A 20,294-nucleotide genomic window follows, 5' to 3' on the forward strand; every position below is an offset into this window, starting at 1 on the left:
CCTCCCATTCATCTGCTGAAGGGGGACAGCAGGCAATGTTTTGTGACATACCAAATTGTTTGAGCCATTCGGGGTCGGATATGCAACTTAAACAAGTGGGATGTGGAAACATGATACCTCCAGTGCACATACAATGACCTACGGTAAAACCTTTACAGAATCTGGATTTTCCAGTAAGGTAACATTGTTAAAATTGATTGAACTTTTTTTGTGAAAAAATAGAATACCGAAATTGTTTTTTGATGTGTCTTAAAATGTGTCTGGAGAGGATCATTAGCCATGAGGGTTAAGAACCATTGCTCTAGTCTGTGAAAATGAGCTATAACACATTAGAGAATAACAAGCACATAATTGTTGATTTTCTAAAACAAGAATTTGAGCTTCTCTAAATTAGGACTTAGCTTTCTGCACCCCAGTGAAACACTGATGAAGCTCCCCGAACATTCAGAATAATTTCCTCACAACCTGTGGACCAGTGTGAAGTTAACTTTATACTAAATGCTCTTCATTTTGTGCCCAATTTCCCACTGTGTGAACTGTAACAGTGCGTAGTGGCAGCATCCCTGCAGGCCTGAACATTACGTGCTGCTGTGCATCAAATCTCCCTGGCAGCCTCATTATTCTATTCTCCTCCACTATCCAAGGTTGATCTAATCACCAGATCAACAAGCGGGATGTGTGAGAGAACAAATAATGGAGGCAAAATGAACAAATGATTAGTATGCTGTGAAAAGTACAATACGTTTCTTATTTAGCATTTAGATAACTATCGTTCCTGAGGAGCAAGCTTCAAAGTTGAACTCAGTTTAGGCGAGAGGGATTAATTCTCTCTACTGCATGCTTCATTGGATCTCTCATTACCAAACTTTGTCTGTATTGATGTTAGATTTGATTGAAGATTAGAGCATTTAGCAAATCTTGCTTTTCCGCGTGTATCAGGCTTTTTCAAGCGCGGCACACTGCTCGCTGGTCAATACCCTCACTTTTATCCAGTGTCTGCTTCATTTAAACTTAATCAACTCCATCAATGAACTGGAACAGCGAAACGTCCCCTGGAACAATAGCTTTTGTTGGATAATGCTTTGGTCTTATTCCCAACCGGGTGGCGATAAACCTAAAATTACACTATGATGAACTATTTCAATCAATATGATAATGGAAATTGGCTTTGGTGACTCTTTGCAGGGCTTAAGGAGGCAGGCTAAAGCCTATGTGACATTAATACATCTCCATGCTCTCTCCCTGCTGTTGCAACCCCCTACCTCACTTTATTGTCCCATCTTTTCAGTGACATTGACTACACCATATTGCAAAGCGCATGGTAGTTTAATGATCTAACTGCACCAGGGAATGCTTGTACTGAAATGGATGCACAAGCTGATGGTCTTATGCATTGTTTTTCCACTAAATTATAGGCGCTATGCTTTGTTTCCTGTAGTGGCTCAGCGTGGTGTAGATCAATCATTGATGGCACTGCTGTAAAGCAGCTACAACATGACTTTTGCTGCTCATTTGGACATTTTGTCCTTGTGTGGGTTCCAGTGCCTGTTATAGGCTACAGTTCATCATATTTATACTGCTACCAAAAGACCAATTTCACAAGCCATAGCAAAGGAAAACGCATGCTCGCCATCTGTTGCATACTAATAAATATGCCACCTTCTGGGACAATCCAGTCGTGATCATGATGATCGACTGCCAAGTGATATGACTTACCATAAACCTGGTTATTTGAAAAGTTTCCCCTCAGCCAATAATTGTCAAATTTATTTCAGCATCTATTATCATTTTCTGAAGTGATTTATAAAACCGGCCGAGTTGTTTTCCTTCACACCTTTCAAAGACATTTCATTATCATTTCTGAAGCCGGTGTTGGCACACGGTGCGAGATAGATGCCTTTGTGTTGCTTTACACAGAACTGAGCAGTTATCACTGGAGCTGAAAGTCACAGCTGTCCTTTAGCAGGCAGTCACAGCTCAATTTCATGTGAATGACAAGCCCTGATGGAGTCACCGTTGTGTCTGTGTTTATGTTTACAGTCACAGGCATCTATTGTTAATTTAAACCAAAAGTATTTGAAGAGTAGGAATATCCATGCATGCAGGTTAGTTAGGGCTTCACATATTCAATACATTTCCATTTATCAAATTCTGGGCCCTTTATCTACCTGAACTGTAGCGAGAACTTGGACATGTCAGTCCCATTTTTCCAAGTCCTATAAACCACCATATGGGTAATTTGTTCCTACCCTCTAATACGAGCTTTACAAGCCTTTTCCATTGTCATATCTAAACCAGAGAACGTTGTGTTTTTAAGGTAAAAGTCACCTTTTTAAACACGTTAATGTTGTGAAACAGTCACAGTTTGGTTATGTTTAGGCATAAAAACTACTTGGTTATCTTGAGAAAAAGATCATGGTTTGGGTTAAACGCTGAACTTGACGATCGTGAAGTAAAACAACCTTGCCATTTACGTTTACCCTATGCTGGGTGAACTCAGATGTTTGTTGGACCCAGGCACCACCCCAACCTGCCTTCTATTCAGGAAAGTGGGGCTCCAATAGTTTGCCTAATTTATTCTGCTTTGCTCCTGTCATAATTACCACAGCCCCTAGGCGGTGCCTTCACTAGAAATGTAAAGATGAGTCGTAATTGCTGCTTGACCAAACAACCTATGTGAGCGTTTTTCTGGGAAGGAAAGTTTCAAAATGTAACAGTAAGAATTTTATAATATAAACTAATCAAATGGTAGGGAATTCTTTTAAAACTTTAATAAGGTAATAAAAACATGTCACATTTAAAGATGGCGGGTCTGTTTTCTCCCCCACTAGCTGGAGAGCTGCTGGGCCACAGTAAGCTCAGTGCTGCATCTGGTAACGTTAACATAACATTAAAGTTTAAATATTATGAATAAACTCACCTTTTTAGTGCTTTGCACATACGTTTGGTTGTCTGGAATCCGACCCACAAACTGTGAAAAAAGACCCTGACTAATTCTACTCACAGCTTGAAAACTACCTATTCCTATAACTACCTATACTACGCCATATTACCGAGGCTGAATACAGACATTTAGTGTGGCCAAAGTGTTTGTTTGAACATTGAAGCCTGTAGTAAACGCATGTTAGAAACACAAAGTACAAGTATGAACCTTAACAGGAGCCTGGTATGTCTCTTTTAAAGCACCACACTGATGTTTTTGCATGTTTTAGCCCATTTGTTACAAATCATACTTTACATACTGCATGTCCTGACCATTTACAGTGTTTTTTTTGTTTGTTTTTTTTAATTTACCATTTTGGAAGCCATTGTTCCATGAAAGAGAGACAGTCCATCATATATCGGGATCTGATTCTAGTGCAAAATATCTTCTCTTAATGACAAAATATGCTGAAAATATCAATGTATCATATCCACCTTATAATGGGATATTTTCAATGTTGACAGTGTGTACAGCTGCAAAAGCTCATTAATTTGATTCACGTCTAAATGAGGCAAGTTTCAACATTTAAGAAGCTGCAGAGGATGTTGATGAAGGACTTGAATGATTAATCAGAAATGTTGTTGATTCATTTTTTGTGGACGCTACTGCTCTGTGCGTTAGGTTAGAATCTTTATCCTTCTTTAAAATAGTAAATTTGAAGCCTTTAACTTTTTATCCACAGTGTAATTTGAGTTAGCTTTGCTCGAGGACAGTTCATGACAGAGATGGATACTCCCTGCCTCTCTAACCTCTCGCCTCCTGCGGCAGCCAGTGTCAATTAGCCCGTCCTGCAGCTTAACTGACTGAAGCTGCTTCCATGTCACCCTAATCCAGCTAACATGAAACACCAGATGTGTCGTTTGACACTTTTGGATATGTTGTTTGCCTTTGTTTCCATGTTTTACTCCCAGTGCTGGGAATGATTTGAGAGGACAGACATGCACAACAGATACAGCACCTTGAACATCAAAGGTATTAGTAACAGTGTGTGTGTGTCTGTGTTTCTGCTATAACTCTGCACGCATAAAAACACACAGACACACACACACACACACACACACATACACACAGTAGCTGCTGTGAGGTTGCGTGCACTGTCGGTGTGTCTACCGTAGGAAAGCATCCGAGACAGCCGAGAATATAAAAATTTACAGGCCTTTTTCCTGCTTTGTCTGTCTTCTTTCTTATTCTCTTAGGTGAACGGGGCCTGAGTGATGGAGCCAGAACCTTTCATCTCGCCCAGTGAGTGTAAATAGCTGTCATGTTTGATTGACGGTCTGACGTGCACATGTGATGCTCTGAAAGAGGGGAAGAGATTCACAGTACACGATGGCTCTCCGGTCTTCAAACCAAAGATGTAATGAATGAGTCATTACACAAAAACCAACAGTGTTCTACATTTTCTCACATGAGATTTCTCAGAACCATTTGCATAAATTCCATAACAGCTTATACTGTACAATATTGGATCCACATTATTGGCTTTACATCTCATCGTAGTGAGACAAATCCTAGCAAATATTTTAAAAACTTGCTTTATGGTCAACTCATACATGCATAAAACAGAAAACTGTAACTTTCTCTCTGAAATACCATCACCCAATCACATGAAATAACAACACACAGCACAACAACACAATCCCTTTTTCCTTTTGAGTTTGACCATCTCAGCGCCACCTTTCCCTTTTCTTTTTTGGCTTTCTTACATTCTTAACCCCCAGTTGGTGAATCCGAAAGACTTTGGGGATCCCATGTCTGTTTTTTTCCCGAGCATCAAGTCCAAATTTGAATTAGTCTAAAACTTTGGTTTATGAATAAATACCTGCCTCAGCTATGTTTATGTTAATAATAATAATAATAATACATTTTATTTGTAACGTAATTTATATTTAAAAAATCTTAAAGTACAGCATAGAAATGCTAAGGAGAAAAAAGTTGTAATACTAAAAGAAACAACAAAAGTACAAGGAAAGGGGTAAGAAATCAGCCAAAAGCTCTGATGAAAAAGTCGGTCTTAAGGCCGCGTGTAAAAGCATCCACAGTCTGTGGTGTCCTCAGTCGGGCAGGGAGAGCATCCACAGTCTGAGAACAGCTGAACAAAATGCCCGATCGCCCATAGTACGGAGCTTGGTCCTGGGAAGTTTCAGGAGATATGTTGAACAAGAGCGGAGGGAATGTGTAGAGGTTTGTGGGACGAGGAGTTCCTTGAGGTAGAGGGGAGCATCACCATGGATGCACTGGTGGGTAAAAAGGGAGACCTTGTACTCAATCCGGAGTGAGACCGGAAGCCAGAGGAAGGATTAATGGATGGGGGTGATGGGGTCATGTTTGCGCACCTTCATTAAGATCCTGGCAGCGCTGTTCTGGCTTTTGCCAGAGATCCCAATGAGGAGCACATTGCAGTAGTCATCACGTTGTGATTTGTATAGTCAAAGGCAAAAAAGAAGGTCACATGAGACAGCCATCTTCTAACCGCATACATACTGGGAACTATTCTCCACAGAAGGCAAAGCAACGCTACTTGGGCAGAGTAATTAGCGCAACACCTGAAAAGCACGGTTGTTACTCTCTGCTACTCACCACGGCGCTTCTCAGGTGCTAAACTGAAGTCTGTGTAAACTGAGTCTTGTTTATACTTAGTCTCCCACTTTACAACAAAAAGCCCACAGACACCGGCCAAGTATCTTCCCTGGTGATGTTCTGCAAAACCTGAACTATAGCCACTTCAACACTAAAACACATGGCTAGCCAAAAATATTGCCACTAAAAACTATTTTGTTGTGGCTGTATTATAAATCTCCTGGTCCAGTGTTCTAAAATCAGAAGCCCTACATAACCAATATGAACGTGAACACCTCTATAGTCATTTTTTTTCCCCTTTTCAAATCCAGTGTGCTGGAGTATGACACCAACATATAAATGTGCCATTGTCCACTCTGTGTCTTTTTGATTTTAAAGACTTAATGTATTGTTTTAGTATGCATTATGCATTGAGCTTTTTGACGGCTGCGTGGCTTGACACATATTTCTTTGTTTGGCCTCAAAATGCTAATGCTAATACATTTTACAATGGAATTTTGCTTTGATTTAATACACAAAAAGCACATCACTCTCATGTGCAGTCCAATGGGCTGGAACGGGCGAGAAGAGAACAGTTTAACTAAAGAGAATATATGCATCAAATGAAAAGCAGATGAAATGAAAAAATATGCAATTATGTTCCTGATTATTAAAGGATATAAGTATTTCTCTGCCAGCACATGCCAGCTACCACTAGAACCTGTCCCAAATGGGCGGCTTCCAGGTCTGGGCCAGGCCCCAGAAAACATCACATCAGAACGGTGCCATCTCCCGCTAACATCTCCGTTTCCTCAGATCCAGGGCCAGTCCGTCCCCCTCTTTTCCCTCTCCTCTTTGCTACGTTCAGCCCCTCTTTGCGTCCCACATAATGGAGCTCAGCTTCTGTCTGCCAAAGGGTCTGTGGCTGCCCGGGAGTAATGACCTGAGGGGGTACTTTGTGACAACCAGGGTATAATAATGCCTCCAGCCACGGACAAAGCAGACCCTTGGGGTCAATTTTTAAATACTTTTATGTTTTTTCACCAAGGGTAAGAGTCATTTGTTTTTATTGCAGGCCATATACTCCATATACACTGCAGAAACATCACATTTATTCCAAACAAGGGATATAAAGTGTGGTTAATTTTGTTTATTTCAACAAAATGTGGTTACGTTTTGATAGAACCACGCTAGTGCTGACCTATCGCTTTTGATGAAACATCTTCCATTTTTCAACAGAATTTATCTGGCAAATGTCTGTAGGCCATAGTCCCTCAGATCAAAATAGTGTTATTGAGGCACGCAAGGGAGTGTGGAATCACCTGCAAATAAAAGGCTTCTCCTAATAGGTTAATTGTAACAAAAGCACAAGGTCTTGCCCCATTGAACAGAAGAGGATTGTGGAACACAGGCCTGTGGAAATGGTGTCAAGCAATGTGCTGCCTGCTCTCCCCTGCAGGGCCAGAGTTTGTCTGTCAGCAGTTAAATGCTTACCTCCTACCCCTCCCCTAACACTCAACAATCAATTTACCTCCTCGGGGTCTATGAACCCAAAGATTTGACCTTACAGACTCAAGCTTTGTTTCCCACCTCATCTCTCACACCTCAAAGAGTATTTATTAGAACCCAGACAAAAAAGGTATTTTAAAGTTGCTTTTTTTTCACATAGAGCAGATATAAACTGCAGGAATTAATTTGGTGAATGAGATTAACATTTCCATACGAATCAGTCTAGTCAAGAAACAATACAGTGACAGAGTAATTTTAATTCCAATTTCTGATGGAATGCACCATTTTGCTTTTAAGGTCCCATGACATGGTGCTCTTTGGATGCTTTTATATAGACCTTAGTGGTCCTCTAATACTATATCAGAAGTCTCTTTTATATAGACCTTAGTGGTCCTCTAATACTATATCAGAAGTCTCTTTTATATAGACCTTAGTGGTCCTCTAATACTGTATCTGAAGTCTCTTTTATATAGACCTTAGTGGTCCTCTAATACTGTATCTGAAGTCTCTTTTAGATAGACCTAAGTGGTCCCCTAATACTGTATCTGAAGTCTCTTTTATATAGACCTTAGTGGTCCCCTAATACTGTATCTGAAGTCTCTTTTATATAGACCTTAGTGGTCCCCTAATACTGTATCTGAAGTCTAGTTCCCAAAATTCAGCCATGGTGCAGAATTACAGCCACTAGAGGCAGTCCCACAATGAGCTTTTCTTAGTATGTGCCATTTCGTGGTCTGTAGCTTTTGAGGAGGAGGGGGGGCAAGGTGGAGGCTGGGGGTGTGGCCTTTACCAACTGCCTCTTTTCCCGTTTGAAAGCCATGATGTCTCTCTTTCACGGGTGGGCCAAATTCTCTGGGTGGGGCAAACAGAGAAAAAGGAGGTAAGAGGTATCTGAGCTTTCATTTTGTCAAAGGCATGCCAGGATACCCAGGGCCCGGTTTACATCTATCGTCATTTCTAGCCACTGGCGGAACATAGGCAGGCGGGAGGAACTCATATTAATGTTAAAAAACCTCATGAGGTGAAATTTTCATGCCATGGGACCTTTTTATTAATATAACCAGTTTGACATATTGATGAATGTGTTTGTCTTTCGACAAGAAGATTGATACTACCCTTGACCAATCAGCTCTGTGTTATTGGTCTCTTTTGGATTGTACCACAGACATAAAATGTTTTTTTTATTTTTTTTATTTCATTCATAATGGTCTTAAAAACATCTAAAAAGTTATTTGACAAGGTGAAATTAGCAAATACCTAGTGGAATGTAAAAGTAACAAATTGCCAAATACATGCTTTTGTTTTGGCAGGTTGTGCTTGAGAGTGGATACCATTCATGAAAAATGTCACCACTGAGTCCTACTCCATAGCCTGCTAATCTGGTGTGTTGACAATAATTATACAGTACAAAAAAGTCAGCTCCTGAATGACTACTATGTTTAAGGTAATCCAACAGAAATTAATCTATCTCACTGACACAGAGAAATGCAAGCCTACCTGTATATTTTACTGTTGATGTACTTTAATGTTGATGGGTACACAGCCCGGGGATGTTTCTGTGTCAATCAAAGACTTAAAATCCCAAGATTTATTCAGTCCCCCTCCTATTTGTACAGTAACCAATGGTGAGAGTGCTCACCCAGCAAGGTGCTAGCTAATTGGGCATACTGGGAATAAAAAAAGAGGAAAAGCAGCACCTTTTTCTCTTCTGTGATATTTATTGAAACTGTTGATTGTTCAGCACAAAGCTTTTTACAGGGTGTGTGAGGAGAGCTTTGTTGTGAAGCATCATGTTCTTGACAAGATTCCGATTGCGCCTTTCACTTGATGGTGTTTTAGTTTATAGCAGAGAGAGGAGGACAGGAAATAGTGTGAGAGTGGGGAAGAAATGCAATACAAATCTACAGGACAAGTGAATTCTAGCAACTATCGTGATTCTCTTACTTTTCATCTCGAGCCATCATCAGGTCAAAATGCTGACCCAAACGCTCCGAAGCTTACACCGTTGCCATGGTAACCAACGTCCATCGGTATTGGACTGCTTAGTTTGTTTGTTGTGTGTGTGTTTTAAAGTTTGTATATCTGCATAGCCACAAAATTGCCAATGGAACAAGGAAAATTAACCCAATATTATTCATTATTCAACAACAATTTTAACTATTATTGGTTAATATTCTTGGACGGATAGTGCTAATTGTTGTGTATGTGCCAGAGGGTGCATGTGTACTGTAGGTGAGGCGCTGTTGGTGTGTGTGGTTCCAAAACCAAATGGCGGAGATTGATAGACAGACAAACAGAACATGTCACTCAGTTTGATTTCTTTCCTGCTTGCTTTTTGTGGTTGATAAAGTTTTTTTTAAATAGATAAAAAATATCTAGGCTCCGCTACATGCTAACGTGAGTGCTCGGATTAAAGGGGAACTTTTCAACCACGGGCGGGCAGGACACGCTGACGCCCGGCGTCCCTCCTTGCCGCCTGGCTTGTAGCGCCTCACTCACCTGCCAACACAATCTCCCCGGATGCCCTAGTTATAGCCCAAATACCTGCACAACTACAGATTTGTTGTCCTTTGTGTGTAGTGTTGATTAGCAAACGCTAGCATGCTAACCTGGTAAACCTCAAACCTGCTCATCATCACATCAGTACATTAGCATTGTGATAATGTTAGCATGCTGGCATTGGCAATAACATCGAAGCAGCCTAACAGAGCTGCCAGCACAACTGTAGACTCTTAGTGTTGTTTTCTTATTCAATTTAATCCTAATAAAAAAAGAGGAATTCAAAATGGCTATCAGGGAAAATATGCAAATAGCTGCTGTGGCATCATGTGGTAACAATGTATGAACAAGCTTTAGCTGGTCAGTCATGTCCACTCACAAGCAATATTAAATAAGCTATATTACATACATACAAGCCATTATCTTTTCTCTGACTTATAGAGAAACAATAATCAAAAACTTCCGCTGCACAATGGGATGTGTCATGGCACAGTCTTTCAGTCCAAAACAGAAGTTTTTGACCACGTTGTCTGGCATTTGTGTCGAGGCTTGGCTTGTTTTACACCATATACTGTAGTTTCTGTTGGTTTAGTTTTCATTTGCTGAGGGGAAAGACAGTGGTTGAGGATGTGTACACGTGGGGGAAGAGCTGCAGTAACAGAACTCAGCTGGAGTAGGTTACTTGAGGGAATGCTTCAGGACCGGGAACAGAGCCAAAAGAGCGAGGAAGTATACTTCACTTTATTGATTTTGTCGATCGTCTTAAATGAGGGGCACTCCAGGCCAAAGGCTCACCTCTGCATTTTCTCTCTATGTGCCGGTGCTGCTCGGTGGACAAGCAGTAGTTACAGAAACTGGAATAGAGGAATTATGGAAAGTATAGTGTGTGCGTGTGCGTGTGTGTGCGTGCGTGCGTGCGTGCGGGCCCATTTAAGTTCTAAGTCAAGTTTATGATTTCAGAAAGTGTATCAACCTTTTGTCGATTGTCTGTGAGGTGCGGAGCCTCTAGTGCAGTGATGAAAAAAGTATTCAGATCACATGAGTAAAAGTACTAATACCACACTTTAAAAATATTTATAAAACCTTAAAAGTAAAAGTCCTGCCTTGGAAATGTTACATGAGTCAAAGTATGTAAGCATCATCAGGAAAATGTACTGAAAAGTAAAAGTACTCAAAGCAGTTCTATGAATCAACTAAGTGTTTAATTGTCTGATCATTTCAGCTGGACTTGTAGGCCCGTATATTGTTTTTTATAAACTACATAGTTTTTGCTTGCAAACATCTTAATTTGTTAAGTATCTAGTAACTAAAGCTGAATGAAGTGGAGCAGAAAGTACAATATTCTTCTCTGAAATGTGTCAGAGTAGAACTACTCAGTTCTATTCCACCACTGCTCTAGTGTCTGTGGCGTAAATAAGCCTATTGTTTGGATCACATGCATCATCTTGAAGTCTAGAAATGAGCTAGTGTGTCCATGAAACACACCCACACTGCCCCCAACACGGATCATGACCTTTTACTTTACACCAGAGATACACTCAAGTATTGTGACTTAATCGTCAACTGTGACTTGGTTATGAATGGCTTCTGAAGGCAAATATTGATTAAGTCAAGTGTAACATCACTTGGCTTAAAGCAAATGTCCATAAGCAATTATGGCGTTTAGTCTCATAGTATTTTCCATTTTTGCTTTGGCTGACATACTCATTTGTTTTATATTCCCTTATGTCCTGTCAAGTGGGACAGGAATTCTTTTTATACAGTCACTGTTAATAGTTATTCAATAACCAGTATCCCCAAGTTTTTACCTCCCGTCCTACGTACATAACATTTCAGTCATTGAGCCATTTTATACTTTTTCGGCTAAATTCAGACCATACTTTTGTTGAGTGACAAGAATTATGGAAACACATTGCATGTCCACGCTGTCAGGTGAAAACTGTTGCTTTTCAGGAAATCAAATCAGGTTAATTTGAAAACATCTTTTGAGCTATTTACCTCAGATGAAGTTAGACAAAATTACTTTGCCACTGTTTAAATGCTTTCTTGAAATTCAGGCTTGCTTTTGGCCCCAGGGATTTTGTGACATCACCATTCATGGTGCATTATGCAACTTACACAAGTGTAATATGAAAACTTGAAACCGCCATTGCACATCCAAACACTGAGACTGACGATTTTAGTGGTGAAGTAGGACACACCATGGACCAGACTGTTCAAATTAACAATATTTGCATTTTTTGGTTTTTTTTAACTAAACTTTGGAAAAACGTTATTCATCTCAATATAAATCCTGTAAATATAAAAGCCATAAAATAGTCATGAAACACAATTGAAAACTCTCAACAGCTGAGAAATTTCTATTAGATTTCTATATCTCGCTATATATATTTATATTGTCACATCAGCAACCCTAGAGCACATTAACACTGAAACTGATGACATCTCCTGGGTTTATGAAATAGTTACAGGCATTTATTATGGGACACTTTTTCAAACCAACAATTCCAGCCAACATCTTTTTTGTTTTTTGTTCTTTAGTTAATGACATTATGCTCCTTTTCTATAACTTGGTGGAATAAGTTGTATTTTATTGTAATACATTACTGAGCACTCACAGTTTCTTAACAGTATTTAAACTGTTTGGGTGGAATATCTTCACGTCTGCACTTGGTCCTCATGGAGCCTTCTGTTGGATGTTACACTTTGGTACTGCACAGGGACACCTCTGCAGAGTTGTTTGTTAACATTGCTGTGGATCATGACCTATTTTATAAGGTGGATGTTGGGTATTTTCTTCATAACAGCAGTTTGAACCTGTCAGAAGTAGTATCTTTGTCTGATCTGAATGATGGTTTTTGAATCTCCTTGTTATCCTTTATGATTGCCTTTTCTCAGACAATAACTGTTTAGACGTGTCGAGGGAATGGATATGATTCTTTTGCAGGGTCTTCCCCTTGCATCCCCTTGTTGTTTTTGTCTTACTTATCATCTTGATCTGTGTCTCTGTCATAAACTCCCTAAGCTTCCTTATCTTTTGTCCCTCTCATTTCATTACACAAAATCCCTAAGAAACCACTGGGCAGGATCAGTCAGTCCCAGCCAGCTCAGTGGTTTCCCTGTTCTTTATTAAAGTGTAATCAAACATCGGTTTAAGTGGAAAATAAATATCCAGATCTAATAAGCTGCTCAGCCGGATCATGTAAATGCAAATTTTCAAGCTGGTTCCAATCCGTCCCACCGAGGGGAGAACAAGCCCCAGTGATCGCCTTCTCCACCCGTGATTGTAAATCAAGGAAAATAATGGCTGGATAATGACCAGTTTGTGGTCTCAAGCAGATTGAATGATAACAAACCGCGAATGTTGCACGCAGCTTTTCATTTAACATCCTATCATGGGGAAAGCCGGCAAACAGCTTGGTGTGCCTCATTAAAGGGGTTGTCGATGCCTTGTAAATTTTGTGGAGCAAGGGGTAGAAAATTCACAAGACAAACTTCCTGATAGGGGAAGACAGGGTTTATTTCCCCGCCCATAGGGGCCTCCTGCGCCAACGTGGGAAGCCCAAAGATCTGACAGGACCAGTGAGCCACCAACTGCAATGCAGTCATCTGTTTTCTAATGTGAAGGAATAAGAATGAAAAGAGAAGAAAACCCACTCAGACAAGCGCTAAATAATAATTCATAAGACATATAAATTGCCTCGTTTTCTTGTTTGGAGAGATGCTGATTTAGCTGCTAATTGGTGACAGAAACTGTCAAATGGGTGTCAGATAGTGATTGTGGTGGCTTCTGTCAGGATTAGGTGAGAAGGAAGGGGAAAAAAGGAGCTTTCTTCTGGTGAAGGCAAAGACAGTATGACGGCAGTCCCCTCCCTTCCCTTGTCTGATATTTACCCAAAACACATTAAACAGATAAAAAAAGAGAAAAGAAACAATAAGCTCCGGATTATGGACCCTGTCTCTTGCCTCCGTCTCGTGCTCTCATGTCTTCTTTTTTCTCTCTCCTCTAAGCTGTCTCTGTGATTGATTAACGTGTTTGTTTGAAGAAATTCTGAATGTTTGCCCGCACAATAAAACACACAAGCGTAGGAATACATGCAGGATGTACACAGACATGAGCACTGGCACGCACAAAGACAATGAACTGGCTGTAAGCAGAGAGACAGCTAGAGACAGAGACGGATAAAGACTGACTGGCTGATCTCTGGAGGGCATCTTCCTCTAACCCTGCCTTGACTCTCCTCCCTTTTCTCTCGAGCATTAAAATGAACAGTAATTAGGCTTTGATACTCTGGCAAATGAACAGTAATTAGAGTGTGCTACTATGGATCCTCTGCCTGGGCTGCTCATTGAATATTCACACCATTATTGAACGTTAAGATTAGCTCGCCGCTGTTGTGCACAAACAGTGTGGCATGGCAACGGCCCTTTGCAGATGGTGTTAGGGGGATGGTGAAGGCAGGGTGTGTGTGTGTGTGTGTGTGTGTGTGTGTGTGCGTGCATGCGTGTGTGCGTGCGCGTGTGTGTTTAGACAGGTCGCCCAAGCCCGGCAGACCCTCAGAGGGGATTTTCTGGTTATTAGATTCTTGCCAGATCATGGGCCAATTATAAAGAAAACTGTCAGTCAAGGCAAAGTGGCTATGTGATTAGCGGAAAAGGACGAAATCAGGTGAGGAGTGTGAATCTTTCTGGAGGCAGCTTTGATTTGCTAATAAGAGGGAGAGGGAAAGGACCGGGGTAGGGTCCCCAGCTGTAGTCCTGCTTTGCTCTCTTCATTTTCACTGTGACCTTCTTAGCACTGCTGGTCTAATCTGCGCTGCAGAGGAGACATAAAGAATGGCTCTCGAGGGGGTTTTCTGGGTCCAGGCTCTGAATGAGGCACAAGGGGGTTAGCCACCAAAAAATGAGAGCAGTACCCTCTACTCCCAACCAGAGGGACATGAGTAATAAAATAGTTCCTTCAGCGCGACAGGGGCCAACTGCTGCTTAATTATCCTAATAGTTTTTAAAGACTTTTTCCTCCTAAAAAAAAGATGGGGAAAAAAACACTTAAAGCTATGTCAAAGAGAGAAGGAGGAGTGAAAGGATAAGAGGAGGGTGGGTGAATCGCTTGTCTCTGTGAGCATCCTCGGCCGACAGAAGCTCTGTCCGCTCTTCTCCCTAATTTCTAAAAGCACAACAGTGTATCCTAATTTAGTGGCTGGTGACCAGGGCTGACATTGAGAGGCGTGGTAGTGCCTTTTTTTTTTTTTCCCCGGCCGTGGCTCCTGGCTGGGGAGAAGCAAGCGCCGAGGGGAGACAGGCAGCACAGTGCCAACGCTATAATGAAGCGCAGTAGACAGCAGGCCTGACAGCTCTGGCAGGTGATGCATGGGGCCCATGCTAATTCTTCAGCAAGCCAGTGATGGATCCTGAAATCTTGACCACACATCCCATTAGCCCCTGTCTGTGACAGGAGAATAAAGATATTAAAAAATCCAGGAGAAGTTGGGAGAAGGGGGTGCAGGGGGACACGGAGTGGAAAGTGGACAGCCAGTCAAAGGACCTTACGCAAACCTCCAAGTCCTCTGCAATATTTTCAGCAGCAAAGTTATTGATGACTTAACCTCTGGGGTGCAGGTTATGGGTGATGGATACCGTGCATCCACAGCATGGAACAGCAGAGGATAACAAGGTAGACAGTGAATCACCTGCCCGCAGCTGATAAAAATAGAATATGACATGTTCTCCAGCATATACACTGCATTATACTGCTGTACATTCTAAGGAGATGAGTGAACTGGGCTTTCTTGTAAATATATTAGTTCATTGAATGGGTTTGCAATGGTCTCAGCTGTTCTGCCCATCCCCACTGCCCTGGCTTTTGCATCTCAGCACTATGAATGGAAGGACTGTTTATTAGGCTGTCCCTTCCAACTCCTCTGCGACCTCCCCTCCTTTCAGGACTAAAAAAGAATAAGGACATAAAAAGCAGAGGAGGGTGTGAAACTTCTCAGCTATCAAGCACTCAGGTGTGTTTACCATATATCTTTTATCTTCCTGTGCAGGATGAGGCTAATATTTTTGACAAGTTTTGTGTGAAATATAAATGACCCAGTCTTGATACAAATAGGAAAACAGGTAGCGAGGCGAGTCGAATCGCAGCCAGGCCCCCAGAATCCTCCCTATTTCTCAGGGTTGACAAATAGCACCAAGGAAGTTCCAGGGGAAACTGAGAGGTTACCGTGACAGACAAGGAGCACAATTATCACACTATGATGAAAGAGCCATGGCGAGCGCGCGTCGCACCGTTAATTACCGTCCTTTTTCCACCAGCCTCTAATGTGAGGAAAAACACGCAATGACAAGTGTGTAAAAGAGCAAGCACTAAATTACTGTCAGGAAAAATAAACGGAGGATCGCACGGCCTGCACAGTGATTTACGGGGGCAATTAGTCACCGCCCCACGGAGATGCTGAGGACAGCAGTGCGGCGGGAGTGTGTCAGGGAGAGAGAGTGTGAGAGACACCCCTACGTTCCACCCACACTAAAGATATAGGATGGGAAATGGGAGAATGTTCTCTGTGCTCTTGGCTGAGTGACCTTTGTCTGGCAGGGGGCCTTTCTTACTTCAAATCAGTGCCATGTTGTCATATGTATATGTATCATAAGAAAATGAAAGAAGTAACATCAATGGATGATATGGAGCAAATTTAGGTCACCATTACTTGTTTAATGCTGAAGTAGGTTGATTATGACGCAGGTGTAAGACAAGCTAAAGCAATGTCTGTCATTACACTATCAGTAGAATACAGCCTTTTTGTCTTAAGTTTAATATGTCAGCCTACTTGAAATGCTAAACGTCTAAAATGAGCAGTCCCCCATTCCACCATCAAACATCAATGAGCTCTAATTGTTTCTAAACGTGACACAAGCTAAAATACTTCAGTTTAAAGCCCGTCGTCACATCTCAAAAGTGACGCTTGATTCCTCATCTTGTCTCCGCAAGCAGCTTCTGAGACAGGAGGTCGCATCGCAGTCGTCACATGTCCCTCATATTTCATGCTAGCTGAAACGAGCCTTTCATCACGCATTAAAATACCTGCTGTACTTTTAAGGAAGTAAAACCACTGGGAATATGCCCAAGCAGGTGGAGAGCCCATTGATTTGTAATGGCTGATGACAGATAGTGTCACATCATCTTTGTTAATTTCACTCATTCCAAGCCATTGAACAAACATGGCGTGTTCGTTTTTTCTTCTCTGAGAGAAATTTCTGAAGTGATAGGCTATTGTTAAATAAACCTGAAGTGTGCCTTGTAAAGAAATTGTCACTGTGTGATATCTTACAGACATTTGATGAAATAAAGTAAAGATGGGGAGGGGGGGGTGCTGTCGTAAATTTATCTTAATATATCCATCACAGTCAAGCACCTTAAAGAAAACCCTTGAACATAGACTATTGACTTGCGAAGCTTTTGAAGCGTTCACTTCATTTAACGTTGATACTTGATGCTAACGTGATAAAATGTGTTGGAGGATATTGAAATTGTATTCTGCCTTGTCATGCTTGTATACATATTTAGACTGAGTCTTTGCACATGCATTTTAGGACAATAATAACACTGCCAGTAAGCTGAGTTAGGGGCAATGTGATATGAAGTATTGTGGGGAGGGGGGTGGGGTTCACATTCTCCCGGCCATATAAATCCAGGAGGGGCTAGTGAGTGGGCTTGCTAGGTTGAGCCACGTTTCCAGGTCAGTGGCCTTAAGCATGCTTGGTTACAGCTGCCTTGCCCATTCTTATTGGCAAAGGTGCCATAAGACGGGGTTGCGGAGGGCCATAAGTAGTGAGGAGGAAGCAGTGGAGAAGCTAACCAGGAGAGGACCATATGCATGTACAGTAGTCTGCTTCCCTCAGGCTTTCTCTCTCTCTCTCTCTCTCTCTCTCTCTCTCTCTCTCTCTCTCTCTCTCTCTCTCTCTCTCTCTCTTCGCCCACATCCCTCACTTAACTGCATTATCCACTCCTTCACCAGGGCTATAAGTGCCAGGACATCAGACTTCCTCAAGCTGTCAGCCTTGCTTTTTCCCTGGAACAAAACAATGTGAGACTGGAGGAGAAAACGAAAAAAAAAAAAAAAACAGCTGGTGGAGCTGAAGAGCGATGAGTACAGAAACCTATCACAATCAGATTGAAAAAAAGATTTAGCTTCAGCTTGCTGCCACTGCCAATTAAACACATTTTTCTTAGTTTCTGTCATGTATCTTATTTCACATCTACTGTTCACCACGCAATGTTAATAGTCTGAGCCATATCAGTTTAATGTCTCCCAAAAATATTGTCTTGTATTTAAAAAATAAATGTTTAAACTGACATTGCACTGCTACATACTGTATATTCTATACATGGGTACAGTATAGTATCATTCTCTTTTAGTTTCATGATGCATCCTTGACTGTTACATGTACTGGCTTGGACCCACTGTTACCCAAAACAATCGAGGTGGCGATTTCTTTTTAATTATGTGGATGTGGCAGCTTTGGAAAAGCTTTGTCTGTGGTTTCAATGCCGGGCCATTGTTAGGCATGCTACATTACTATGAAAAACCTTCTACATTCCACTAAATTGTGGCGCAGATCAGCTTAAAGCAATTGTTCAACATTTTGAGAAATATATACTTATTTGCCTTCTTGCTGAGTGTTAGATGAGAAGATTGATACCCCTCATGTGTACCGGTAAATATGTACCTATAGCTAGCAGCCGGGTAGCTTAGCTTAGCACACAGACTGAAAAGAGCTTAGCCTGGCTCAAGTGAGCTTTGCACATAGCCATAACCCATTTGCTAGTTTCTAGTCTTTGTGCTAAGCTAAGCTAACCGGCTGCTGGCTAAAGTCTTATCAGTCTGATATAGGAGTGCTATTGATCCTGCCGGTGTTAAATCGTACTAAAACAATGCATGCACTGAGACAAAAAATGCATTGGCTCACCCAACAGCTAGGGGAGACCGTGGTAAGCCCTATTTCAACAAACGGTGGTGTATTCCTTTGACAATTATTTTGAACACAACTTTGTTTTCTGGTATTTATACAACTGTTTGTGCTAGCTTGGTGTAGCCAATAAAGGTTAGCATGACACTTTCACAAATTCAGTGGATTGACAGAGTTTTTGGTTGCAGAATGTGACCTTCAAAATAATACAGACAAGCATTTGGTAGCGGTAAATGGGGAGTTTATTTTTTAAATATACTGTCTGTACAACAGATTGATATTTGGGGTCACAATGAAGAAAATGCAAAGAGCTTATTTTCTATCTATTAGTCTAACTCTTCACAACTATGTGTGTATTCTCAAAATATTGTCCACAAAACCCACATTGGGGATTTAAATGTATAATTTTATCAATGTTAAGTTAGTTATCATCAAATTAATTTATCCAGCTCATCTACAGTCTTTGTGTTGTGTTTTCCTTGTTTATCAAGGGAAGCTATTTGAAAATGTGTTGGTGCTTTTCTTAATAAAAGAGATGCAAGTGTGAAAACACACTCTTCTACTTTTCCCGTCTTTATGGCTTCTGGTGTTCTGCAAAAACAGGCTTTGAAATTAGACTCACTAACTGGCTATGGAATAACAGACAGCCAAGGAGAAGAAGAGGTAAAAAAATAGGGCCCATGAATCAATATGGGCAACGGGGGAAGGCCAAATGTAATAAATAATACAATAACAAGCCTAACTAATGAGCTGTTCAATGGTGCAGTTCACAGCATAGTCCTTTTGAATGCATCCCTGCTAAAAATCTTGGGGAGCCGGTGGATGATGAAGTGTTGCCATAAGGCAACACCTGTGCAATTAAAGCAGCGGATTCTTTTGCACGTAACATTAATTTCAGCCCTTTTATAAAGGCCCGATGAGCACACTAATAATCTAGTCTACTTGACTCCATGTCTATTTGAAACAGAGCATCTAATTAGGTAAAGGTAATTAATTAGAGATAAACGGAGCAAATCAGGACCCGTTAGCACTCCCACTTTCTTGGCATTAAGACACGGAGCCTCCTGCTCTCTCATTGGCCGCCCTGTCAACTGTTCAGTGAACATGAAAAAGATATGTTTTTAATAGAGACTCTGTGATCTGACAATGAACTAGCTTGCTCCCTCAAGATCAGGATGCTGTACTATTGCTTCTCTAATGATCTTATTAACCGCTGATTTATAACATTTGAGACTGTTAACCATTTTGATAGTGTATGCATTGTCTAATTGTGGTTAGTTTAGGTGAATAGTGATATGGAATATAGACATAGCAGCAGTTACATCTCATAGAAATGTGACTAAAATAGAGCTGAAACAATTGCAATCAACTGAATTTTTTTTGAATGATTCATATTTTAATAAACAATATTTTGATAATTGTTTAGTCATGTAAGCCATTGTTCAAGCAATAATGCTAAACATTCTCTAGATCCAGACATTTAATGATGCCGATTTTCTGCGTTTCTTTATTTTATGTGATAGTGTATATATTTATACTAGAATATGATGGATTTTGGACTGTTATTAGGACAAAACAACCAAATTCAACTTTTTTTTAAACTCTCTGAGAAACTCTGAGATTTATTAATCAACCAAATTATGAATTAATTCATAATACATACTAAAATAATACACAATCCTTAGTTGCAACCATACACTTTAAAACAATATTCCTTTAATATATAAATAGAAATATCAATGAGTTACTTTTTAAAAATACCAATATCCAAGATTAG

The 20,294-nt window shown here is 40.8% G+C and overlaps 1 long non-coding RNA gene across 1 annotated transcript; it reads right to left on the minus strand.

The window, feature by feature from the left end:
• Window positions 1-5,425: 5,425 nt before the first annotated feature.
• LOC116695869 (uncharacterized) lies at window positions 5,426-19,534 on the minus strand. Its single transcript, XR_004333573.1, has 3 exons — window positions 19,524-19,534; window positions 16,632-16,634; window positions 5,426-5,581 (listed from the first exon to the last, which is right to left on the minus strand). It is a non-coding gene; the product is annotated as an uncharacterized LOC116695869 (long non-coding RNA).
• Between the last annotated feature and the right edge of the window lie 760 nt (window positions 19,535-20,294).

Source organism: Etheostoma spectabile, chromosome 9 (assembly GCF_008692095.1).
Source record: "Etheostoma spectabile isolate EspeVRDwgs_2016 chromosome 9, UIUC_Espe_1.0, whole genome shotgun sequence".
NCBI classification, from domain to species: domain Eukaryota; kingdom Metazoa; phylum Chordata; class Actinopteri; order Perciformes; family Percidae; genus Etheostoma; species Etheostoma spectabile.